This window comes from Sarcophilus harrisii, chromosome 2 (genome assembly GCF_902635505.1).
Source record: "Sarcophilus harrisii chromosome 2, mSarHar1.11, whole genome shotgun sequence".
Taxonomy (NCBI): domain Eukaryota; kingdom Metazoa; phylum Chordata; class Mammalia; order Dasyuromorphia; family Dasyuridae; genus Sarcophilus; species Sarcophilus harrisii.
Genome location: NC_045427.1, coordinates 50,239,145 through 50,266,363, shown reverse-complemented (window position 1 = coordinate 50,266,363; position 27,219 = coordinate 50,239,145). Strand labels below are relative to the sequence as shown.

General features: G+C 37.6%; 1 long non-coding RNA gene across 4 annotated transcripts in view; it reads right to left on the bottom strand.

The window, feature by feature from the left end:
• The window catches only part of LOC116421318, a 49,925-nt gene that overhangs the window by 11,467 nt on the left and 11,239 nt on the right, over positions 1 to 27,219 (bottom strand). For 2 of the 4 annotated variants that reach the window (XR_004231637.1, XR_004231638.1), the window contains exons 1-4: positions 16,043 to 16,169; positions 15,453 to 15,547; positions 10,296 to 10,395; positions 3,924 to 6,195 (exon numbers count right to left, since the gene is read on the bottom strand). This is a non-coding gene — a long non-coding RNA (uncharacterized LOC116421318). Of the gene's footprint in view, positions 1 to 3,923; positions 6,196 to 10,295; positions 10,396 to 15,452; positions 15,548 to 16,042; positions 16,170 to 27,219 lie in introns of those variants that run through there. The other 2 variants (XR_004231639.1, XR_004231640.1) reach the window with 2 other exon arrangements.

Below are 27,219 nucleotides of genomic sequence, written 5' to 3'. Positions count from 1 at the left end.
TGTCATGAAATGCTTAAAACAAACAACAAAAAAAAAGGACAGCTGTTGTGTTTTTTTTCCCCTAAAGTCCCTTTTATTACCCTTGCAAGGGGTAACCTGGAAATATCATTGGAACAGAATCAAGCTATAAAGCTTGACCAGGAGATACTAGGAAGGCAGGCCTGCTGTGGTCATGTTGACTTAAACACTGGGTCATTTTTGAGATCAACCAGGGTGTCCCCTCCCTGGACCCTACATATGGGACAGTAAGGGACTAGTAGAACAGAGGCCAGGAGGTGAGTGATCTCCCTGCTGACAGCTTTGTTGACCCTCCGCCCTGGCTATTTTTATAGAACCAGGTTATCTCTAGTGATGTAAACAGGCCCTTTCAAGCGTGATCATGTCACTTCCATAGCCTGGAAGCCAGAGCCTCTGCTCTGCAGAACTATGAGCTACAACATCAGCTGTTTCCAGTTTTCACGGGTTGATGTCACTTGAGCAGGCCTGGTGGATTAGGCAAAGTAGGTGGCCACTCAAGGGAACTGATTCCAGGGGCCCTGCAAAAAAGCTGACTCACTAACCTGTAACAAGTTCTGATATCCCCACATCTTCTTATAAAACACATAAGCATCTTTAGGTAAAGTATATGGTGCTACAAACATTGCTATTCTGTGAAGTGGCAAAAGAAAGTATCTACTTCAACCTGAAGCTATCAGTGAATTTCTTTTTAAAAAGGATTAAAAGATGTTTATGAATGTATTTTCTTAATAGTTTTCTAGATAACACACTGACTTTGGGATCTCTCTGTTTTGGAAACTTATTGGCCACTATACCTTCTTTGTTAACATATAGATAGATAGATAGATATACACATATATAAAACAATAACAACATAAAAATTGTATTTATGTATGTGGGTATTTATGAATATATTGCATGTATGTATTCCATATACATATATCTTCTGTTCTCTGGAGAAAGAAAGAAAGAAAGAAAGAAAGAAAGAAAGAAAGAAAGAAAGAAAGAAAGAAAGAAAGAAAGAAAGAAGGAAGGAAAAAAGGGAGGGAGGGAGGGAGAGAGGAAGGGAGGAAGGAAGGAAGGAAGGAAGGAGGGAAGGAGAGAAGGAGGGAAAGGGGAGGGAGGGAGGGAAAGAGGGAGGAAAGAAAGGAGGAGGAAGGGAGGAGGGAGGAAGGGAGGAGGGAGGAAGGGAGGGAGAGAAGGAGAGAGGGGGAAAGAAGAAAGGAAAATTAATAATGTTGAAGATAGATTAATGACTGGATGTATGTATGAATGAATAAATAAGTGGTTGAATAAACAAACAAGCAAATGAATGTACAAATATTTGAATGAATGGATAAATAAATAAAAGGATAACTATAAATAAATAGTAAAATTGATGAATAAAAAATAGATAAATAGATAGGTAAAATGAAGTCCAAATATTGCCAGAACAAAGCAAAATGAGAATGTTAAGGAATGATAATAATAGCTAGCATTTATCTAGCACTTTAAGGTTTGCAAAATACTCTATGTGTGTTATCTCATTTGATCTTCGTATATCCCTGTGTGACGTACTATTATTATTGCTATTTTACAGATGAGAAATTGAGGCTGTGGTAAAATGACTTGTCCAAAATCACACAGTTAGGAAATAGCTGAGATAAAATTTGAACTTACATCAATCTGACTCCAAATCCAAGTCAGAGTTTATAATATGACATAATGTTATCTATTTAAAATATTATTTGAGTTTTTTATGAATCAATGTTATTTCTAAAAAATTATGGACAACCATTTGATCTATGGTCATGCTATGATCATTCTTTTACCATTTTTTGGTTGCGTACTCAAGGATATTCTGAGATCTGTATTTTTCAGCATGTGGACTTATTATTTGTCTGTTAAAAAATATAGAGAGCTTCTGGTGCTCTCATTGTTGGTATTGTGGTATTCTCATCTTTTCTAGTGGGGTTCAGGTAGAAATGGTCTTGAGACAAACCATTAGCCTGTTTAATATTGTCTTTTTAATTAGAATTTTACTTTTAAGTTTTAAAAATTCCTTAAAATGAATTTGTGTAATTGCTAAGCAGTAGGGAACAAGTTCAAACTCTAATCCACTCATACCAAGTCCATCCACTCTTATTGCCAGGGCAGATTGCAGAGATGGAAATCTCCCCAAAAAATGTATACAATATTGTTCTTCAGTCTCTTAATCAGCAGTCTAGCAATAATGAGCAGCATCCACCTTGATGATGAAAAGCTATCTGTGTGTTCCACAAAGAACAATGCCTCCAAAAGAGGTTCAATAGTCCTGAACTAGCAACAAAAAGGTTCTAGGAAAACGTGCTTCAAGAATGGGAAGGAGGGATTATGGAGGGAATTCAGCTTGGTTAACCTGGAGAAAAAAAAGGCTAGGAGATAGCTTAATCACTGTCCATAAATATATAAAGAATCCTTATAGGATTTTTCACAGCCATTATTTTTTTTGCCTCTCCTGCAAGAGGAAATTTAAGTTCCAAGTGAATTCAATTAAACTCAAGGAAAGACTAAGTTTCTTTAAATTCTTTCATTAAAAAGAAAATTATCTTGGAGACTTTGGATCTGCTCCTCTCTGAAAGTGAGGAGTTAGAAGCTAAGACGAGAGCACCAACTGCAGTTCAAAACCCATCCTCTGCCTTCTCCTGCTCAGGTTCCCTTATGCCTAGAATTTCCATCAGGACCTTGCTCCCACCAGGAGGAGAAGAACAAGATGTAGCAGAATGCACACTGACCAGCATGAAGCTCTGGCTCAGCCATCAGTTCCCTGTGTGATCTTAGTTAAGAATTTTCCTCACTGGGTCTCAATTTCCCTATTAATAAAATGAAAGAATTTTACTATATCACCATTGAGGAACGTCCAAATTCTGAAATCTTGTGATTCCATCTTACAAGCTTCAAAGAAGTCCTTCTAGTTCCAGCGTGGACAACGTAATCAATAAGGTCCCTTTTTATAGCTAGGATTATTTTCCACCAAACTTTAACAGTGGCCATTTGCAGCCTTCCACTTTGAAGCCCCGGGGGGATCCTCATGTTCTTACTGTGTCCCCTTTGGGAAGTTCTTAAGCTTTTTTGTGTCATGGATGCCTCTGGCAGTCTGGAGAAGTCTATGGAACCCTTGTCGGGGTAGTATTTTAAACTGCATAAAATAAATAGTATTGCGAAGAAAATCAATTATATTAAAGTACAATTTTGATTATATGTGCATATATGTATATATAATGGACACATTATACATTTATGTGAATGTATTTGCATAAATGAGAATGTATTTGTGTGTGTGTGTGTGTGTGTGTGTGTGTGTGTGTGTGTGTTTTACAGACCCCAGGTTGAGACTTTGTCCTTAGGGCTGTCTTCAGGATTTATTGTGGGGAAAAAAAAAAAAAAAAAACAATTCATTCCTGCATATCTCCAAATAAACTCCCTGCAAAATCCCAAGAGAAGCAAAGCTTCAAGAATTAAAAAACTCAATCAAATTAGCAGACAACTAGCTGCCAGGAGAGAGATACACAGTGTCCAAGAACCTTAAAAAGCTCACCATTTGTTGCAGAGAATCCATTCCCCTAAACCCTTTTCTCCCATCCTGCTGGCTTCACTAGATCTTACCATGTAGATTTGCCCTCCCAACCCTTTAGAGAAAATACAGCAAATACCCAATTCCAAAGGAATAAAGAATCAGCATGCTTCCTACCAACTGTACAGTGCTCCCAAGAGACAGAGCAAACAGGCCAAGGAGCACAAACCCAAAGTGATGCCTCCGGTCAGTCATGGTAATATTTCTGGTGTTGAATTCATCTCCCCCCACAATGTACCTCCTGTTCCCCCCACCCCCGTTCGCATATATCCCCTCGGGTTAGACATTGTTCCAATCTGTGCAAAAGTCAGGTCATCCTATACACAATACTTACCAATATTGCTTTAGCCCTTGAAACAGCCTTCAAAATCCACAGAACTCTAGAACAAGAAAATACCTGCATAAGAGAATACCAGAGCAAAAAAAAAATCTCAGAGTACAGAATGTTGGAGATGGATCCTTAGAAATCACAGAGTCCAGGAGTTCCTAACATTTTTTTTTGTTTAATGAACCCCTTTGGTAGTCTGGACAACCTTAATATTTCAGTGATATATTACCTGTATTCATAATTGAATTCATTCAGTTAGATGTTAGTGAAAATTAAGATGAATTATTTTCCTATCCAAGGAACTATCCAAGTTCATAAAGCCCCTAAAATTTTTGCCTGGTTTTCTTGGGAGTCTGTGGATTCTGGGGCAACAATTCCTGATCTAGTCCAACCTTCTTATTTCATGGAGCAGAGAACTGGGTCCCATAAGTCCCCTTAGTCAGTTTGCCCCAAGTTAACATTATAAATTACCAACAAGAATGAACCAAAAAATCTCCCAACCAAATGTCTTTTTCTCTATTACCATAACAGTTCTCACAGTCTCCCACTAATTTCTAGTGATTTCCATCAAAGCATATTCCAATCTATTCCTTTATTTGTCATATGGAGCTCATATTTTCTATTCTGAATCCCTCTGTCTATGGAGAAGTCTGTCTATCCAAGGAGGGGGAAAGCTATCACTTTTCTTTAAGGCATACTATGATACTTATGATAATAATAATAATAGTAATAATTATTATAATTTCTATTTAAACAGAACTCTACCAAAATAGAACACTTAGATGCTCTTACTTGACATAGATAAAAGCCCTGTGAGGTATGTAAAGTAAAATGTGAGTTTACTTCTCTGAGGAAATCCCTTCTAAAAACTGTTACTTTTTCTATGAGGGTATAATACTCAACTGGTCTAATAGGTTTGTTGGAAAAACAAAAGAGTAATAGATAGTGGAAGGATTATAAGTATAGCGCTATGAGAAAACTAACTCGGAAGTCTTCTGGTTCAACTCTTTGAGGAAACTGAAGTCCAGGTCAGTTGGGTGAGATGCCTAAGGTACTAAGCAGCAGAGTTGAGATTTGAACCGAAGTTGTCTGACCCTGGAGCTGACTTGTTCCATTGTACAGTATGGACCATAGGGACAATATTATCCAATCCTCTTATCTTACTGATGAGGAACCTGTGAACTGACTTGCACAAGGTCATCCCACAGGTAATCAGCACCCATAGTCATGATTCAATGCAAGGCACTTTGATTCCAAATGCATACTACCTCTCCAACAAGAAAATGTGTGTAAGATGCTTTGTAAACCTGAAAGCCATGCTTACATGTGAGCTATCATCCCTATAATCCTTTCACAAATGGAGAAGCTGAGGTTCTAAAAAGTTAAGTCAACCAAAGTCACAGAACTAGAACTATTGAAAACAAAATTGAAACTCAAATTAGCTAACTTCCAGCCAGATGTTGTTTGTCCAATTATCTCATTACAAACGTGCTCCTAACCCAACCTTTAAGCATTTTTTTTTCCATTTAGAAACCTAGCCCCTCGTATACTATTGGACATCGCCAATTTCTAAAAACAACAACAACAAAATAGGTGTTTAATTGGTTCCTTGAGAGAAGTACTAAACCCAAGGAATTTCACTCTCCAAGCCTTACTCAGTCTACCTTTCCCTTGAGCGTTTACAAGGGCTCCACAGGGAAGTCATCCAAATTCCAGAGCGTTTAAATAATCAGATAAAAACAGCCCTGGTGAGTTCAGAGTGTTGGATCCATGGCCTATATTGCATCCCATTTCCATGAAGCTGACACTTTGGGCTGATAAGACTGCTCTCACCTCTCCTGGCTGCAAGGGTTAATCCCCAGGTCTCTCTGGGGTTCAGTTAATTTACAGCCTGAGACCTTTATCATGTCACACTGACATTGAGGGCTCACATTTCCCACTTAATTACTTGTTCAGCAATCACAGCCCCAAAGAGATAGCTGTGTTTCTGTGTTTAGGTGATGCAGCTGTGAATTGTTTATTTACTTTTCCCTCAGGCAGGGAATGGCGGTAATTTAAAGGTTCAGATCTCTGCTACCCTGACTGGTGTTGGCCAGGCTTAAACACTTCCATATTGCAGCGATGGAATTTCTTACCAAGCTGCCTCCATTCCATTCTTGGGCTCCCTGAGTTCACCAAGCAGGTGTTATTAGTTATGGTCATTGGTGGCTGTGGCATCTTTATGCGGGTCATGGAATGGAGCCTCAGCGATGGCCAAAATCTTGGAACAGTGTCAGAGCTAGAAACACAGCATGTGGGAGAGACCTTAGAACACAGAATGTCAGATGGAGAAAGGCCCTTGGAATATAGGTTATCTGAGCTGTGAAGGATCTTAGAAATAATCCGTTCCAATCTTCTCATTTTAGAGAAATCTCAGGCCAGGAGAAATGCAATTATTTGTCCAAAGTCACACAGAGAATCAGTGACAATTAGAAGTAGGAACCAGGTGTCCTACCTTTCCAGCCCTCTGGTTTCCAGAGTATCAGGCTTCTAGCCACCTTCATATGCATAATGAAGAGTTGGACAATTCATTTATGAATTTATAAAAAAAAGGAAGAAAAAAGGAAGTAAAGAGAGGAGGGAAGGAAAAAGAAGGTGGGGAGAGAGAGAGGGAAAGAAGGAGGCAGAGGAGGAAGGAAGGGGGGAGGAATGAAGGAGCAAAGGAAAGAAGAAAGGAGAACAGGAAGAAGGAAAGAAAGAAAGAGAAGACAAAAGAAGGGAAGGAAGGAAGAAAAAAGAAGAGAAAAGAAGAAAGGAAAGAAATAAAGAAGAGAAAAGAAGGGAAGGAAAAAAGAAAAAAGAAGAAAGGCAAGAAAGGAAGGAAGGAAGAAAGAAAGAAAGAAGAAAAGGGAAGGAAGGAAGAAGAAAGGAAGAAAGAAAAAAGAAAGCGAGAGGGGGGAAGGAGGGAAGGAAGGAGAAAAGAAGCAAGAAAAAGAAGAGATAAGAAAGAAATAAAAAAGGAAGAAAAGAAGGAAAGAAAGAGAGAAGAAAGAAAGAAAGAAAGAAAGAAAGAAAGAAAGAAAGAAAGAAAAAGAAGGAAAGAAAAAGAGAGAAAGAGAGAGAGAAGAAAGAAAGAAAGAAAAAGAAAGAAAGAAAGAAAGAAAGAAAGAAAGAAAGAAAGAAAGAAAGAAAGAAAGAAAGAAAGAAAGAAAGAAAGAAAGAAAGAAAGAAAGAAAGAAAGAAGTGAGATTGCAACAGATGCTAGTATCTCAGTTCTAGAAACAAGTTTTAAACACTTGCCTGTTTGGCACGATTTTTTTTTTTAATTTAGGGCTGCCACAGTTCAAAACAGCAGCTCACAGCAATTCGCAGGCCAAATGGTGTAATTACCACTTAAATTGTCAAATGGTGACCAGATGGCCTTACCTTTCACACCACAGAGTTAATAAGCCTTTAGGTGTGACCTTTCCATATTGTCATCCACCTGCATAGGGCAGAAGATTTGTGAAATTCTAACCAGCAATTAGAGCTGATAATGAGCCTTGAAGGCAGGCCAGCCTTGAACTTCGTGCACTTAGATGTGCCTGGTGCCCAATTAATCACACTGTGCCCACTGGCAAATGGTATGTGTCAGAGCACAAAGGGAGGGCGACTCTAAGCAATCAAACTCCCAAGGATTTCTTTCTTCCAGGGGTCAGGGCACAAAAGGAGCTACCCCACTGTGGATAGGAGGAGCAAAGAAGGACTTCACCATCCCCCTACCCCCTAACCAGCTTCTTTTCCAGGCTGTTTTCTAGAAAGGGTAATCCATAGAGCAGATTATGTGTTTAAACTGGGTGTTGGGAGCAAGGGAGAAGAGAGAGGCTGCCAATCTTACAAATTCCCCAGGTGCCAAATCAAAACATAGTACCTCCACTCTCCATTACTGACCTCAGCACATCCATCAGCTTAGGAAAGGGGGAAAAAGCCAAACAATTATGTTCCCAGGAAAGAAAGAACCAATAAAAAGTTCATTCACTCCTCTTTTTAGGACTTAGTTGAATAGACTCTGCAGAGTACAAAAACATTTTGACTTTTAAGAACTAAGAGATGATATGATATGACTGATTTGAATCAGGAACACTTGGATTTGAATCCCACGATCAGACATTTACTAGCTAGGTCAGCCTCAGGATCTTTATTTGTAATAATATAGGTCATTATATCTTTTGTTGTTGTTGGGTCATTTAAGTAATGTCCAACTCTTCATGACTTTTTTAGCAAAGATATTGGGAATAGTTTAACATTTCCTTCTGCAGCTCATTTTATAGATGAAATAACCGAGGGTTCAGTGACTGACTCGGTGACAGGGCTATTGTCTTTGGCAGGATTTGAACTCTAGATGAAACTTCCTGACTGCAAGCCTGATGCTCTACCCACTGTTCCACCATTATATCTTTACCTGAAATAATACAGCATCAGTTTCTTTATCTGAGAATACCTAGTCAATTAGGCAGAACAATGGAGAGAGCACTAGGCTTGAAGTCCAAAAGATCTGAATTCAAATCCAGCTTCAAACACTTACTAGCTGTGTGGCCCTGGGCACATCACTTCACCCTTTCTGCCTCAATCTCCTTAACTGTAAAACGGAGGAAATAATAGCATCTACTTCCTTAGATTGTTATGAGAAGAAAATTAGATAATATTTGTCAAGTTCTTAGCATGGTACCTGACACATAGTAGACATTTAATGACTTTAATAAATAGTAGATATTTCCTTCCTTCCTCCCTTCCTTCCTTCTTTCTTTTTTCCTCCTTTCCCTCCCTCCTTCCTTCCTTCTTTTTTCTCTTCCTTCTTTTTTCTCTTCCTTTCTTCCCTACCTCCCTCCTTCCTTCCTTCTTTCCCTCTTTCCTTCCTCCCTCCCTTCATTTCTTCCTTCCTCCTTTCTTTCCTGCCTTACTTTATTTTTTCCTTCTTCTTTCATTTTTTCCTTCTTCCTTCTTTCCTTCCTTCTTTCTTTCTTTCCTCAAATGATTATTGTGAAGATCAAATGAGTTAATATAAGTAAGGCACTTTACAAATCTTAAGTGATCTATAATTCATGTTATCTATTCTTTAAAAAAAAAATCTTGAGTTCAAGTTCTTGCTTTGCTACTAACCAGCCCAATTTGGACCAGGAAATCTTGGGTTTAATTCCCACTCTGTGATCATGAGCAAGATATTTCACCTGTGTAAGCCTCAGTTTCTTCCTCTAGAATCAAGGAATGATTAATTGTACTTGCTCAAATTTTCTTTAAAGATGATATTTTTAGGAAATTCATTTTATTGTAAATGCAGTGGCATAAAAACCCACTATATAGTACATCGTAGGTATTTAATAATGCTTCTTGTAATGGCATTGAATGAACACTACATCTGGAGCCAGAAAGCCAACTAATAATAATAGTGAGCATTTCTATAGTATTGAAGGGTTTTTTCCTGATTGCTATCCTAGGAATTAGAAGCCATTATTATTCCCATTTTACAGATGAAGAAACTGAGACTGAAAAATATTTAATAACTTTCCCAGGATCACCTACTAATAAGTATCTGAGACTGGATATTAATTCAGGTGTTTCTGATTCCAGGATTAGTGCTTTATTCACTGAGCCACCTTATTATTACTCAGTCCCAGTCTCTAGTGTGAGACTTTTCCCCATATAATTTACTTAATCTCTTTGGATGTCAACTTCCTTGTCTCTAAGAAGTAGGTAATAATGTCTATACTTCATATCTACATACTCTGACTGGAAGACTATTGACCCAAAATACTGACTCAAAGATGGAAGGAAGGAAGGAAGGAAGGAAGGAAGGAAGGAAGGAAGGAAGGAAGGAAGGAAGGAAGGAAGGAAGGAAGGAAGGAAGGAAGGAAGGAAGGAAGGAAGGAAGGGAGGAAGGGAGGAAGGGAGGAAGGGAGGAAGGGAGGAAAGAAAAGAAGGCAGAAGGAAGGGAAGGAAGAGAGAAGGGAGAAAATAAAAGAGGGCAAGAAGAAAGGAGGAAAAGAGAGAAAGAGGGAAGGAGAGAGAAAAAATTATTATGATTTGCCCGGGAAGGAGGGATTATGTGAAGAAAAAAGACAAGAAGGACTAGAGAAAGGGACAAGCTAACACCTTTCTAACAACACTCCCTCCACCCACACCCATACACAAACACAAACATACCACAGATATTGCTTGCTGGAAGCCCGTTGAATTTTTATTTATTTATTTTTCTCCCAAGGAAAGCACACCATCCCACCATTTGGTTAGCCGACCGTGTTTTATTGCATCCTAAGTTCTCAGCCATAGCAAACACCACAAAGATTTTCCGTACTGTGTCCATTAAAGTGTTGCCAACCACTCATTAAAAGTTCCAAAGGCTGGTAGGAAGCCTTTTCATACCTGGTGCTGAGATGATGGCACATGGCTTCTTTGTTGGATCATCCCATCCTTTATCAGTGACTGGAGGGGAAAGGCAGGCAGGTAGATGCGATTTATGGTCCTTCATTCCCAGGGATACAGGACAAAAATGATCCTCTTAGATTTTATTTTACACTCATGCATCCATAGAATTCTCTCTATAGACTTGACCTGATTTTATACATTCTTTCCATGCTTTTCTTTTTTCCTCACTTCCTAGCATTTTCCTTTTTTCCAAACCTCACAAGAACCCTATGAACTAACATGTGAGCGTATCATTGTCCCCATTTTCCAGGTGGGAAAACAGAGACCAAAGATGGGAAGAGATTTGTCCTATATTACATAGCAAGTAAATCCTGGAGCAAATTTCATCTCAGTCCTAACACCAACATCATACTGACTACCCTTCTAAGCATTAATGGAATAACTTAGAGAAAATCCTTACAAATCCTCAGAACAAAACAGATGACTGTGAATGCTATTATGGATATTCTGACACCTATAGGGTTTGGCAAATGAAAGAAACCTTTGTCCAACACATTAATCTTAAAGGTGCAGAAACTAGTCCCAAAGGGGTAAGAGGTGAAGTGATTTTTTTTATACTGAGTTCCTTATCTCCCTGATCCCTTGACTCTCTCCAGATTCATTTTAAGCAATGTGTTCCCCCTCTAAAAATGTCATCTGGGTTAAGGAAGACCTATGTTTCAAATCTTTCTGGACTTCAGTTTCACCATCTGTAATAATAAAGAGTCTTGGACTAAAATGATTCTTGGGTATTACCTAGCACTGATATTTTGGGTTCTTAGGTCAGTCAGTCAGTCAAGCATATATCAAGTGCCTATTATGTGTCAGACAGTATGTTAAATGTTAGCTAGACAAACTAGGCAAAAACAGTCCTTGACCTTATGTAATGACAAAGACAACATGCCTATGACTATGGGTCAATTAGATATGGACAGGATGAAGTGGAGAAAAACTAACACAGGAGAGACACTAACTTTGACGTTCTTTGGAAGGGATTCTTCATTGGAGCCCAGTGTTTATTGAGACTTTCAGGGGAAATCTATGAACTTGAATAAGAAAAAAACATCATAGCTTTATTTTCACTAGTCTTTAACTGAAATTTAATATTTCCTTCGATTAAGAATTTTAAAAAGTAATTCTGAGAAGGGTTATATAGGCTTCTCCAGATTTCCAAAGGGGCTCATGATCCAGAAAAATTAGGGAACCTTGTTCTAAAGAACCTTTCCACTTCTGACATTCTATGTTCTCAGTACCTTTATCACTTGATATTTTGCATTTTAAAATCCAACCGGGATACTCTGTATTCTAAGGTTCCCTTCAGTGAATGCTGAATCAGGCCTTCCAGTTCAGAGATACTAAGGATAGAACAGTAAAAGTTTTCCCAACACCAATTTCTAGACAACAAATAAAAAACAGAGGATGGGAGAGAATTGCCGGAAACATTCCCCACATGGCAGGAATTCACCCGTGTCATTTCCCACTTTCACCTTGGCCGCTTGGTGTTCGGGGATCTCCCTTTGGACCCACATCCCAGCTAGTAAAGGCCAGGATATGCTGAAATGCCAACAGAGGGGTGGGGGAGAGGGAGAAGGGGAGACTAGCCGCTGTGTGCTTATTGAGCGCCAGAAGAGAATACTGTAGTCAGATACTGTGTGATCGCTTTGCCTTTTGCCCAAACTTGCTAGCTCATCATCTGGAAGGCTTTGAAACCTTTTGGACACAGTTTACAGGACACATCCTGTTCTGGCGAGATAAGAAAGAATCCCTAGTTTCTCACCACTGAGCAACCCTTTGGGGAAACGAGCTGGCAGCAAGCTCATAGGAATGTGTGAGCAAGAAGCCAAAAGCTGAAACAGGCTGCCAGGAGGGGAGTCTGAGGTAGGACCCACTTGAGCTCCATCTGCTCCCCAATGAACCTTGACATACTTCAGGGCTCAGTTCTCCCTTCAGACCTGGGGAGAGGGTGGGGGACTGGTAAAGGGAATATCACTCACCTGTGACCTTTTTGGAGGGCTTGCCAAAACAAACATTTATACCAGAAGTTCTTCTTAGCCTGGGTTCCCTGAATTTGTGAGATGTTTTTTAAAATAAATATTTCTTGATGACTTTATTTCAATAGAATTGCTCTTTTTTTTAATTTTATGCATCTAAAAACATGATTCTGGAAAGGTGTCCATGGGCTTCACCAGCCTGTCAAAGGGGTTCCATGACAGAAAGGAGGTTAAGAATCTCTGGTTTCTTTGGACATGGTCAGTCTTTAAGACCAGAATGAGATGTTGGATTGAGCTGTAAACCAATCTTATTCTCATTAGCCACCAATAGGTCCTAAACCAAGTCCCAATTGGTCATTGTTTGGGTACTGATTTTCTCAGACTGAATGTAAGTAGCAATAATCTTTTCTTTGGCCAGAAAATCTGAGGGTCTTCACCTCCCAGATTTATTTGTTTATTTATTTAGATTGGGCTGGGGGGGGGGGGGACTAGGTAAAAGAGATTTTTTGCTGCTCACTGAATGGGTGCTGTATCAGTCAAACTTAGACTTGTTGATAGATCTTAGTTTAAAAAGGTCAAGGTCTCCCATTGCATCCAGGGCCATCTCCAATTGTCCTGATCTACAATTGGCCACTGGACCTAGATGGCTCTAGACAGTAAGGGAGGCAGATGACCTTGCAAAGTCCCCCATCACTTATATCCAATTCATTTCATGTCATGGTATCACCTCCCTGATTTCATGGTCTGCTTCAAGATCAAAGGACAAACAACAATATAGGTCTAGGCTAACCTGAGTATTATAACATGAAATATGCTGAGTGATTCAAGGGAGAATTCTGTTGGGATCAGTTCTCCAGTACTAGCTACTTATGTATGTCATGAGGAAGTCAACTTCACCATCATGAGACTCAGGTCATTTATATGAGTCTAGTCTCAGGGGAGGCTGTGAGAAAGTTTGATCTAATTCATCTCAAGAAGAGTTATTTTGAAGGAAAGTATTTTGGAAAATAGATGTACTACTTAAGAAAGAGGATTCTACTGTATTTGGGAAACTTTGATTTAGAGTGATAAGGGATTATAGAGAGCATTTAGTCCAGTCCCCATTAAAATGTAATCTCCTTGTAGCCAAGGGCTATATTGTTTGGTTGTATTTGTATACCCAGGACTTAAAAGCTTTCCTGACACATAAAGTTTAATAAATGATCTATCAGCTTACCTGTCTATCTATCCATCCATCTATATACCTATCTGTTCATCCATCCATCTATTCCTCTGCCTGCTATCTTTTTTCTTTCTACCATTATAGGAAAATAAGCACCAGAAATTTTAAATAACTTGCCTAGTGTTACACAGGAAAAAATGGAATTATTTAGAATTTACTTAGAATTCATACTCAGCCCAATTCCAAGCCCAAATTCAACATAGTTTAACAAAAATTCATTAGAGTCAACATTTATTGAATACCAATTAGAAACTGTGACAGAAGGGAAATAGGGACATAATCTACGATTAACTTGATAATGAGGTGAGGAATCTCCTTCGATCAATGTAGGTCAGCCCCTTTTCTACAATTTACAGTCTTAGAGGAAAGTTGCGAGTTGACAAGGTCACAGAGCCAATATGGGTCAGAGGTGGCACTTAACCCCAGGTTTTCCTGACTTTGATGGCACTTCTCTATCCACTATCATGGCTATCTCTCTGAATGCAAAATTGAAAGATTAATAAATCCTCAAAAATTTTAGCGTCTCATAGAGACAAATACAGACCAAAGAGTTGAATAAGATGTACAGAAAGGAACAAAAAGGTTTATGTAAATTCTGAAAGGGAAGAAGGATAGAAATCAACTCTCGTTGAGCAAATAAAGGAAAACCTGTATCCTCCCAGTAATGGATGGGAATAGAAAAAAATGAGAGAAGTGATGTTAGACACAGGTAATAGTGTGAGGAAAGAGAAAAGGAGAGAGAAGGAAGGTAAGAGGAGAAAAGAAGAAAGGGTGTATTAGCAGAAGGGAGAGTTGTTCAGTCTGGCTAAAACACAAGTACAAAATCAATAAACAACATTCCATTATTATAATAGAGAAGCTAAATGAGCCACAAAGTTAGGGAAATACTGATCATTCAAGGTAGAAGATAGATAAATAGACTCTGTGTTTCTCTGATTTCCCTCTTTTCTCTCCACCTGTTTGTGACTTACTGCCTAATTAACAACAATGAGAGAATGAGAAGGGAATTTGTTTCTCAAAGAGGACCATGACATCGAGAAGGTGAGGCTATAGTAAGCAAATGAACTGGATCGAAGCGAGGGAGGGCTGTGCAAAGTCACCAGTCTCACTTTCTTCTCCAGAGCCATATGTGTTCAGTGACAAGATATAGATCAGGAGGACTGGAGATAGTCTAATTATCAAGATACTGTCAAATACCTTTCTTAGAGATTCCATGGGATATGTTTGGAAGTACGTCTTTAAAAGTTCCTAAAGACCTGGTAATTGTTTATGTAACTCTCTAATGAAGTGTGAAGTGTTCTAATAGCCATCACTTAATATCTACTGGATGGCCAATTTTTTTTATCTGATTCTGAATAGTTTTGAAAAAACAGAGAAGAGAGTCAAAAGAAGTTGGGTCTGCTTTAAAAAAAAAACAGTCCAACTAACACCCTTATCATTCACAAGAATGTATTGAGCGTCTAATATAGAACTTTGGGGTAAATATAATAATTTTGAATATGCCATTTAATATAGGAAAATTTCATGAGAGAAAAAGACATCATCTCAATCTTCCTTGGGCCATCCAATTTGACTCTCAAAAGGTTTTTTTAAGTTCTAAAAGGCAAATCAAGTTTTTATTAATCATATAATTGGAGTCATAACTAATTTGTGAAATTTGTTAATTCTTGAGATGAAAATATTCACTCTAAAATTTTAACAATCAGCTCTCCCAAGCCTCTCCATTCAGCTCCATTCAACATGCCCTTGCTTAGAGGTCATCTAAGTTCTTGAAAGTATAACACTTAAGGACCAACAAAAGCAGGCTGTGTGATATCAAAATGAAGGCCAGTCAAGTGTGGAAAGAATCATCACCAGAGGGCTAGATGCCAAAATTTACTTTTTCTGACCATAGTTACTCACAAAACCATCTCCATGGGACAGAGAGGGGTTTCCGCCTGCATCATTCCAGGAAGTATCCACATGGTGACATCACTGGTCTTTCAGCATATATAGAGCTACATTGAAAGAGAGGGATAAGTACTTTAATTATCCATTTCAATTCCCTAGTGTGGACATAATACAAAGTTCCATCTTTGGCATACATAATCCTTCAGTGCAGTTCACATACTCAAACAATAATGGACCATGACTATTACATTTATTTTTTGGTCCAGATCTATTAAGAAAATATCCTCTACGAATTCAGATGCAATCAAAGTTTTAGAGAAGTACCATCTTAGTTCAGTGCCAGGCTTAGTTCAGTTTAGTAAGCACTTCTTAAAACCTGATTGATTGACAGACTAGTTTTGTCCAGATCACTAAAAACCAGTTACTTGTCCAGAATCATGATGTCACAATGTGTTTCTCCAGAAGAATTTACACTCAGATCTTCCTGACTCTAAGGACTGCTCTGTCTTAGCATGTCAAGCTCATGTAGAACAACCATTAGTCTTCTTTTTGTGGTTCTTCCCCATCAAGCATCCAAACAAAATAGCAAAAAAGAAACTTACCCATCTTGAAGGCAGAGTGGTCAATTTTTGGAGATAATCACAGAAGGACGTCTTATAGGAACAGGTAGGTGGGGGTAGGAGAGGAGAGAGAAAGATATGGGAAAAGATCAAGGAGCAGGGAAAAGATAAAGAGATAGAGGGAGAGGAAGAAAGAGAGAGGGATGGGGAAAGGGGGTAGAGAGGACTGGAGAGAAAGGGAAATAGAAAGAGGGGAGAGAGGGAGAGGGAGAGGAACACAGACAAAGACAGATAGAAACAGAGAGGGGCAAACAGAAACAGAGAGACAGAGAGAGGAAAGATAAAGAAAAGGAAGAGACAGAGAGGGTGAGGGAGAGAGAAAGAGAAAAAAAGAGAGGGATTGAGGAAAAAGGGGATACAATAAGAGGGTGAAGAGAGAAAAAAGGAAATGAAAGAGAGGGAGTAGTGTTGAGAAAGGGGAATAGAGAGAGAGGAGAGAGAGAGATGGAGACTGAAAACAGAGACAAAAAGAGACAAACAGAGGGGGAGAAAGAAAGAGAGAAGGAGAGAGGGGGGAGAGGGACAGAGGGAGGAGAGAGAGAGAGAGAGAGAGAGAGAGAGAGAGAGAGAGAGAGAGAGAGAGAGAGAAACTATTTTAAGCATCTTGGAAGAAATCATTTCATGAATACTAGAGAGCTTTTCTCCCAAAGAAAAAACACAAATTTTCATCCATTCTCCTTCCCAGACCAATGTTTTTAACTGATGGATTATGGGAATATATAAGAAATGATTATTTTTGTTTGTTTTTCATTTCACTTACTATCAACTACAAGCAAACTTTAAAAGATTTTTTATTTCATTTTTAAAAAGAAAAGGACAATTGTAACTTCCAAATTTAGATGATTTAGATAAGTCATTTCTCTAATCCTCAGTAAAATTTACACAATTTAGAGGTGAAGGGGATCTTTTCAGAGATATCTTTTATTGTATAGATGAGAAAAGTATTGATAAAATGTGATACTAACAAAAAATAGGGTTGAGAATGGGAGAAATAAGAGAGGAAATTTAAATCAGATCTTACAATACCATATACTGCTCTTTCTATTACACTCCACTACTTATATGGGACATCACTGTTCTAAATGATCTGAAAGACTCTTTCAACTCTAAATATTAAAATGTTTTTATGACTCACTAGTGGCAAGGGAAAAAATTACCAAAACCAGATGATTATTTATTAAAAAAAGAAGAAGAAGAAGAACTTTCTTCAACAGAGGAGGCTGCAATTTAGTTCATTCCCAAGGAGAATTTTAAGGACCTTCATTCTGATTTTAAAATCTGGCATTTTTCTCTTAAGACACTCATTTCTACTTTTATGTCTTTATTTTACCACTAAGTCTGTTCAATAAGGTTTAATCATGAGCTCTGTGCCACGAGCATATACCAGCTCCTTTCAGTGTTGACCACAGATGCCAGTGACAAAGGAACCTGAAACTATGAGTCCCCAAGAAGAACTGAGACAGTGCTTTAACATATCTGTCTCCTCCATCCAGAAATTTCCTTTTATGAGCAGTAGGGAGGGAGTTAGATGGGGCAAGAACATGGCAGCTCCCTCTTCAACCCCACCTTGGAACATCTTGAGATCACAGGACTGAGAGTTAAAATTGACCACAGAGATCATGCTATCCAATCTCCTTTTATAAATAAGTCAGGCTAAGAGAGGTTAAGCCACGCAAGATAAGTGTGGTCTTAGTCAGCCTTGGAGAACTCTAGGCTAAGGATAATTTTATCTGTCTGGACAATGAACAGAACTTCATGGTGCAGAATTGTCCCAAGATTATGTAGGTAAATATTCTGTCAATTATCAATTGTTAGGTGTTTATTATATACCAGGTAGTGTGCTAAGGGCTTTCATGTCTCAGAATGTAATGGAGGACATAAGTTATAAGTTTAAAAATTCAAATTAAAAATCAGAAGTCAAATTGAAAAATCCAGAATCAAATCTCAGCATTGTTATCTCTGTGGGATAGCTAGGTGGCATAAAGGGCCGGGAGTCAGGAGGACTAATCTTGCCGAGTTCAAATCCAGTCCCAGACACTTACTATGTGGTCACCCTGTTTGCCTCAGTTTCCTCATCTGTAAAATAAAGTGGAGAGGAAATGGCAAACCACTGCAATATCTTTGCCGACCAGGTGTGTGACCCTGGACAAGTCACTTAACCCTATTTGTCTCAGTTTCCTCATCTGTCAAATGAGCCAGAGAGGAATGGCAAAATATTCTAGTAAGCCAAGAAAATCCCAAATGGGGTCACAAAGAGGAAATGACTGAATTTAAAAGAGCTTGGGAAAGTGGCTTATGTTTTCTGGGCCTCCCAGCTTCTCTGACTCAGGATTCAAAAAGAATAATCAAACAAACAAATGAATATGAGAAATAAAGTCCTACACGAAACCCTTAGCATTTAATAAAGTAGAACCAAGTGAATTAACCAATGATAAAAGAGCACCGAATGTTTTTGATCATGATAAACCTTTTGTGGTCTTCCTGTTCTGCTAACATGCCGTGTTTTTTGGAAGAAAGAGACACAGGCTAGGTTATCCTTTCTGACCCCCTGGACTCTGAAAAAAGAGCAGTCATACAAGTAGCAAGTGGCAGAACTAAGATTTGAACCTAAATCCTTTAACTCAAGCTTTAGAGCAATCTCAGAACACCGTTGTTTGATCAGAGGAGGCAGCACAAAAGAAGGATCAATAGGATAGACATTTCATGGATAGGTCTATGTAGCCACCTCCATTGAAGCTACCATCTGAGGAGATTTCTGGTCTGGAGGGAATCATGGCTAAGCCAACCAGATCTAGCAAAAGTATCATAAAATTCAGTCCAGAAAGGAGAGGGATTCAAAGGATGGTTCCCCATGGGTACAGTCACACAGAAAGAAATGAGCCTGTCCCTTCAGAGTCTGGCTGGCATATCTCAAAGCTTAACTGGCTATATCTGACTCCTCAAATCCTAGAAAGAGGTAACATAAGATGGGAAGAGAGATTCTGTGTGATGATAGAATCATGAGCTTAGTGGTCAACTGTGATCCTTTGAAAGACCTGATGACAATTGAGTGGAAGAATGCTTCAAGGGGAAAGAGACCTTCCACTACCCACCATCAACATCACCACAGCAATTCCCATCAATACCCTGAGACAAAATTCTGATTATCTAATCCCAGTTGCAGCTCTGGGTTTTACCAAGGTAGAAATTTTTCAAATATGATGGTGAATTTCATGGAAGTCAAGAAAAGTCAAAAAGCATTTATTAAGCACCTACTATGTATCAGAAGTAAATTAAACATCAAAAATATACAAAAAAGGCAAAAGGGTCCCTGTTCTCAAGAATCATATCGTCTAATAGAGATGATGTGTAAACAACTCTGTATGAATCAGACATATATGCATGAGATCTCAGAGATAATCTCAGTAGGAAAAAAGACATGAGGATTAAGGAGGATTTCTTTGTAGAAAGTGGGATTTTTCTGAGACTAACAAAGGCAGGAGGCTTTGATGGAGAGAGAGAGAGAGAGACAGAGACAGAGACAGAGAGAGAGAGAGAGACAGAGACAGAGACAGAGACACAGAGACAGACTCAGAGACACAGAGAGGATTTCAGGCATGGGGAACAGTTGGGAAAGAATGCTCTGAGCTGGTAGTGGAATGTTCTGTAAAAGAACCAACAAAGAGATCAGAGGAACAAATCACAGAGTACATGGAAGTGTAGTAAAACCTAAATGTGGGAAAGAGTCAGGTTGTGAAGGGCTTTAAAAGTCATGAAGAACAAGCTCATTGGACTATCAGGTGCAGAGCTAAGTTGGCAGAATAGAGAATTCTCCAAATAACTTTAAAATAATGCCTTAAATTAAATTCTCAAGGGACAGAGATAACAAAAGGTCAGAGTGGGGCATTCTATCAGCCCAAGACAACCTAAAAAGTCAAGACGAGAAATCTGTGACACAGGAGAGTTGGCTGGTCTGGAGCCCACATGGATAAAATACCAGGGTTGGGGTTAGATAATACTGACAGAAGCAATGACAGCTTTGGGAGTTCTCAAACAAAAAAAAAAAAATTGGTAAGAAAACTTGGCAACTAGTCAGTAAGAGATTAGAGGATGACTGTACTAACACCAGACACAGGACCAGATACTATTTAGTAACTATTTTTATATGCACTTAAGGGGTAGAAGTCCTGGGGGGCAGTATCACTTTTTATCTCAAGAGATCAGGGACCCTGAAAAATAGAATCATTTCTGATCCCAAGGGAGGAGAGAACCTGAGGAATAGTATCAATTGCAATTCCAAGAGGTCAGAAACTTTTTTCCTGAGGTAAGTATCAGAGTACAGAACAAAAGAGCAGTGACTATACTTCTCAGATCACATCACTTTGTAAACACCAAAAAGTTTCAAACTCCAAGAACTATTTCTGAAAACAGCAGTTTGAAAAAGCCTGAAGCTTGAGGCAAAGTCCTTCTTCACACAAATACACACACACAACCATAAATTAATCCCAACATTACATAAAATTCCAATTCAAGAAATAGAGTGGGGAAAAGGAGCAAACAAAAAAAAATTTAAGTACTATGGTAACAGGAAACATCAAGATACAAACTCAAAGACAACAATGAAATCAAAATATACAAAGCCTAAGAGAAAAGTGTGAATTGGACACAAGCCAAAAAAGAATTCTTGGGAGAATTTGAAATTTTCAGCATCTAATATGGCAAAGGAAATATTGAGTAATAAATGAAAGCAAAGAAAGAAAATTATGAAAAAATAATAACTGACAGGCTGATAAAAGAGACACCAAAATGTGAAGTCAAGAAGTGCTGAAAGCCAGAGAATTAAAAAAAAAAACAGAAGAAATGTTTCATTAGAAGAATAACTGGCCTAGAAAAATAGATTGAGGTAATAAAATTTTAGAATTTTGGATTGTCTGAAAGCCAGGATTAATGAAAGAGCCTAGATATCATGTTTCAAGAAATTATCAAGGAAAACATCCCTAATATCTTAAAACCAAAGGATAAAATGGATATTGAAAGAATCTACTAATCACCACCCAAAAGAGATTCCAAAATGAAAATTCTCAAGAATATAGCAAAATTCCAGAGTTCCAGGTAAAGGAGAATATATTGTAATCAATAAAAAAGAAACAATTCAAATATCATAGAGCCATAGTCAGGACAACACAAGATTTTACAGGTTCTACATTAAAGGACTTGGAATATGATATTCTACAGGGCAAATGAGCCAGGGTTGCAACCAAGAATCACTCAGAAAAACTGAGTATGGTAGAGGTAGGAAGGGAATGGATATTTAATGAAATTGAGGACTCAGAAGAATTCCTGATTTAAAAAAAAAATAATACCAGAACTGAAAAGAAAATTTGACTTTCAAATATAAGACTCAAAAGAAACATAGAAAGGTAAATGTGAAAGAGAAATCATAGGGAACTCAGTTATGTATGGGAAGATAATACAGGTATAATCTAAGAACTTTATCATTATTAGGGAAGTTAGCATCCTACATAGAAACAGTTTGGTAGAATGAGTCAGTTATGTTGGGGTGATGTAAAAATGGATAACCAAGAAAAAGGGATCCTAAAAGAATGGAAAAAGGAGAGGAAGTATGGGGGAAAACAGAAGGAGGAGGGGAGACAGAAGGGGCATATTTAAAACTCAGTGATCAGAAGCAAAGCAGATCAGAGAAAGAAAAAGATAAAGAAGAAAGGATTATCAGAAGAAAATAGCATGAAGTGAAATGCAGTTAGTAATCATAACTATGAATGTGAATGAGATGAGCTCATCTAAAAAACAAAAGTAGATAGCAGAATGGATTAGAAACCAGAATCCAACAATTTGTCATTTACAAGAAAACACGCTTGAAACTGAAAGACTCATACATATTTGAAATAGGTTTCAGCTGAAGTAAAGACAAGGCTAACAATCATGAACTCAAACAAAGCAAAAGCAAAAATCAACCTCTTCAATAAGGTTAACCCACACAACATAAGCTATTTGAACATATAGGTAAGAAAGGAAACCTACCAAATTTCTTTCATGACACAGATATGATTTTGTTACCTAAACTAGGGGAAAAGAAAAAGAAAGAAAACTACAGACCAATTTCCTTAATGAATATCAATAGAAATTTTACAATACAAGCAAGGAGATTACAACAACATATTACAAAGATCATACACTATGTTCAGGACAGATTTATATCAGAAAGGTAGGATGAGTTCGATATTAGGAACACCATCAGCATAATTGAACATAACAATAACAAAAACAAAAAAGTCATCTCATATCAATAGATGGAGAAAAAACTTTGGTAAAATGCAATACCCATTCCTATTAAAAACAGTAAAAAAAACATGGGAATTAATAGAGCCTTTCTTAAAACAGAGCATTCATCAGAAACCAAGAGTGAGCATTATTTGTACTGAGAATAAACTTGAAGCCTTCCCAAATCAGGAGTGAAATAAAGATGCCCATTGCCATCACAGTTATTCAACATTGTACTAGATATATTAGCTATAGTAATAAGAGAAAAAAAGAATAAAAATAGGCATGAGGAAACTAAAATATCATTCTTTACAGAGAATATGATGAAATGATTAAAGAACAGTAGAAAATTAACTAAAAGGACCAATTGAAAAAATTAACAGCTTAGGTAAAGTTGCAGGACATAAAATAAACTCATATTAGTTATCAGCATTTCTATATAATATGAACAAAACTCAACAGAAACAAAGAGAAATTCAATTTAAAATAACTGCAGACAATATAAAACACCTGGAAGAATATCTTCTGAGACAGATCCAAGTATTATATGAATACCATTACGTCTCACACAAAGACCTAATTGGAGAAAGATCAATTGCTCATGAGTAGGCCAAACCAATATAATAAAAATGACAACTCTAATTTGTTTATTTAGTGCTATATCAAAGTATGAAAGAATCATTTTATAAATCTAGAAAAAGCAAAATTTATCTAGAATAATAAAACGTCAAGAATAGCAAGGGAATCATTGAAAATGAATGTTAAGGAAAATGGTCTAGCAGTTTCAAACAATATTTCAAAGCAGTAATCATCAAAACAATCTTGCATTAGCTAAAAAATAGTGGTGGGTCTGCAGAATAGATTAAATATACAATACTTAATAGAAAAGACCCATATTAAGCTGCTGTTTGATAAACCCCAAAATCCAAGATTTAGAAAGTGAGAATTCAACATTTTGAAAAAAAATTCTAGGAAAAGTGAAAAATGGTTTGGCAAAAACTAGGCATAGACCAACATCTCATATTGCATATCAAGACAAGGTCAACATGAATACATAATTTAAACTGTCACAGGACACATGATGAAAAATGTTAGCCACCTTCAGAAAGAAAACTAATGGACTCTGATATAGATTTGAGCATACACTTATTTGTCTTTTGTTTGATTTTCTTTTGCAACATGACTAATATAGAAATAGGTTTTGCATGACTTCACGTATATAATTGAAATCACATTGCTTGCCTTTTGAAGAAGCAGAGAAGGGTGAAAGGGAGAAAATTTGGAACTCAAAAATTTTTTAAATGATTGTTTTTAAATGTTTGCATACAATTGGAAAATAATAAAATAAATAAAATATTTTTTTTAAAAAGCTCACCAAAAAATATTGACACCCCCCATTCCAAGGGAATGGATTTTTTGACCACAATAACTTGAAACTGTAAGGTTTGGAGACACTGAAACCCAAGTTAGTGGGTTAGTAATAGCACCAATGAAACTGAAGACCTTTGGAAGCACTGAAAGATATCCTGAGCCAAAGGCAGACAGCCAATCTAGTGGGAGCTTAAAGAATAATATTAGTGCCTTGAATTTGCCCAGATCTTTTTATTTTTTTTTAATCCATTTCCATTTATCATCTCATTTTATCCTCATTTTCAAAACTAGTGGGATGGGGATAAGTAGAAGATATTATTATCCCCATCTTAGAGAAGAAGTAACTAGACACCAAGAGGTTAAGTGATTTAGCAGAGATCACCCAGTTAGAGGCCAATCTTAGAATAGAACCTAGAGCCCCCCTAGACCTTCTACTATAACACATTAGAATAATTACTTGATCAGCATTGCTAGTCTGATCTATCCCTTGGGAAGGCAAAAAGTTAGGATACTTAGAGGATGAAACATAATAGTAATAACTCCCACTTACATAGAAATTCCTTTCCTATCCATTATTAAGTTTGTCTAATGAGTGAATTTCAGTTGGCAGTCTATTTTATTTTACAAATGAAGAAACTGAGTCCCAGAGAGTTGGAATGCTTTGCCCAAGATAACACAAAAAAAAAATTAGTTGGAGAACTAGGAATAGAATCCAAGTCTCTTTCAGTCCCAGATTTTTTCCACAACACCACAGCTGCCTATTCCCACTGAGCCAGTTACTAGTATTATTTTATGCCATAAAAGGAGAGCACAATATTTTTAGAGGATTCAAATATCCATATATAAATAAATCTATCTAATTAGATGGATCTTATCAGCAATGCTATCTTTAGTGAAATTTTTAAATGAATAGCAGTAACACTTCTCTTTGAAGTGTTCTTCTCCCCCTCCAGAGTTTTTAGCATGAGGAGTAGGATGTGATCATTTGGAATGGGGACAAGAGTCATAGGTCCTTAGTCTTTATAGAGGTGTCTATATGGTGAGTATATGGAAATTGAGGTCAAAAGTAGAATGACATAGAAAATATGCCCTAACCAAAAGGCAGAAAATTAAATTCTGATCTCATCTGTGACATTAACTAACTGAATGAACTTAGCTAAGTCCCATCCCCTTTTTGAGCCTGAACTTAATTTTAATTTTATCCAAAAATTAATAATTCACATATATAGCATCTCAAATGCATTATTTCATATTTCCCACTTTAGTTTCTCCTAAACTAAAAATATTAAGCCATATGTGATCTCAACAGGGCAAAGTACAGTGGGACCATTCCTTCTTTATTCCTGGAATCTATGCCTCTCTCAATATTGTTAAATTAATTTTCAAGTTCTGGCTACCATATCAGACTACTGGGTCATTTTGGATTAAAACTCTCCCCAGACATTTTTTCAGATGAATTATTATCTACTTCTGTTTCTATCATAAGATTATAGATTTAGGGCTAGACTATATAATTGAATCCAGCCCTCTTGATGAGGAAACTGAGGCTCAGAAAGAATAAGTGGCTTGGCAAGGGTGGCAAAGCCGGGAAATGTCAAAGGCAAGATTGAACCTCAGGTTTTACTGATGCCAAAGGAAACGTGGTATTGAGTAAGCCACATTACTTGTAAAGCTGATTTTTAGTATTCAAGTATAAGGCATGATTTATTATTTTTAAAATTTCATAAGGGCAAGGGGAGGGGAAAAAGAAGGGGAAGAAATTTATATAACAGCTTTATTATATATTTTGAAAAAATAGAAAGTTGTGGGTAATAGATTTGCAGTTTCATGTACAATTTTTTTTATTATACTATATTGTGGAAATGCTGGTTTTATTCCATAAATTTAAAATTAAATAATTTTTTTAAAAAAAAATTTAAATTTTACAAATTGTAAAATGTCATACCATGAGCTGCAATTGAGTTCCAGTCCTGCCTTGGGACTGAACTTGTTGGCATTTCAGGAAACTCTGTAAGATTGTAAATTGTAGAGAAGGTGGCAATCTGCATTAATATGGAGTTTCCTCATCAGTGAATCCTTATGGTACAGAATCGATAGACACAATCCCCATACTCTCACTCCTCAAAATTGTATGAGACATAGCCTATTGTAATCCTTTTGTATCTAACATCATTTCCCACTGTATTAGTTATCCTTCCTAGCTTTGGGTCATCTGCAAGTCTGATGAGCCTATACCATGTCATCTTTGTCTGAAATTCTCTTCTTTCTCGTGTCCACCCCCACTTGCCTCCTCCACCCCACCTCCTGGCTTCCTTTACATGCTAGTTAAAATTGAACCTTCTACAGGTAGACTTTCTCAATTGTTCATTGGGTTAGTGCCTTGCCTGTGGTGGTTATTTCTAATTTATCCTGTATATAACTCATTTCTATATAGTTGTTTAGCTGTAATCTTCCCCCATTAAACTGAGAGCCTCTTGAGACCAAGGACTGTCCTTTGCCCTCCTTTATTGACCCAGTGTTTATAACAGTGCTCGAAATACACCAAGTACTTTATAAATGCTTGTTGATTCAGCTGACTGTGCCTTTAAGTTATTGATAATGTGTGTGTGTGTGTGTGTGTGTGTGTGTGTGTGTGTGTGTGTACTATTAAGAAATTAAGAACAAGGGCAAGGACTGGTGTGTATGGCACTTCACTGAAGCCCTCTTACCAAACTGAGTACCAATCACAAAAGATGATTCTTTGGATCTACTTGTCACCCAGTTCTGAACCCTCCTGATTATAATATCATCTTCCTTCCAACTTATCATGTTGTCAGAAGCATAATTGATCTTGATTTTCAAAATCTTGTTAAAATTTAGGTCAACTACCCTACATTGGTTCCCAGTTTACCAAACTGGTGGTTACCAGTGGTGGTAACCCTATTTCTCTCATATGTCAATTCCATTTCTTCCCTTGATCATCTCTCTCTTCAACATTATCCTTTATGCCTCTTCCCTTTCAGCCTATTCATGGAGTGTTTAAGAGGACTAACACCTCTGGTGTGAGGATTTGTCAACCCCTTTTCAGGGTTGCTCATCCACCTTTAGTATTCACTTGATTCACCCAACTTTCAGTTATGACTCCAAGAAGCAATTTGGAATGGCTGTTGGTTGCAGGTGGGAGGTGGGGTAATGTTATATAGAAGTAAGCAGTAAACTCTCATGACAAATGGGCTTACCAGGTTGTGGGGAACTGACAGTATCCAAATCCATTGATGAATTAGGGGGATGTCTATACCAACCATGTGAAGACTTCCCCTGATAGAATAGGGGGAATGAACAAATTGTTTCATCGCCCAGGAAGGCAAGTAAAGAAAGCACTGTGGAATGTTTAGAACATAGACATCAAAGATGTCAAGGTCATCCACTGCATCCCAGTCATCACCAGTTGTCTTGACTTTTGTTTCCTTGGACTTCAGTGACTCAGGAAGAGAATGAAGTGGATTTCTTTGTGCAACTGTAACTCACTTAAATCTTATGTCACACAC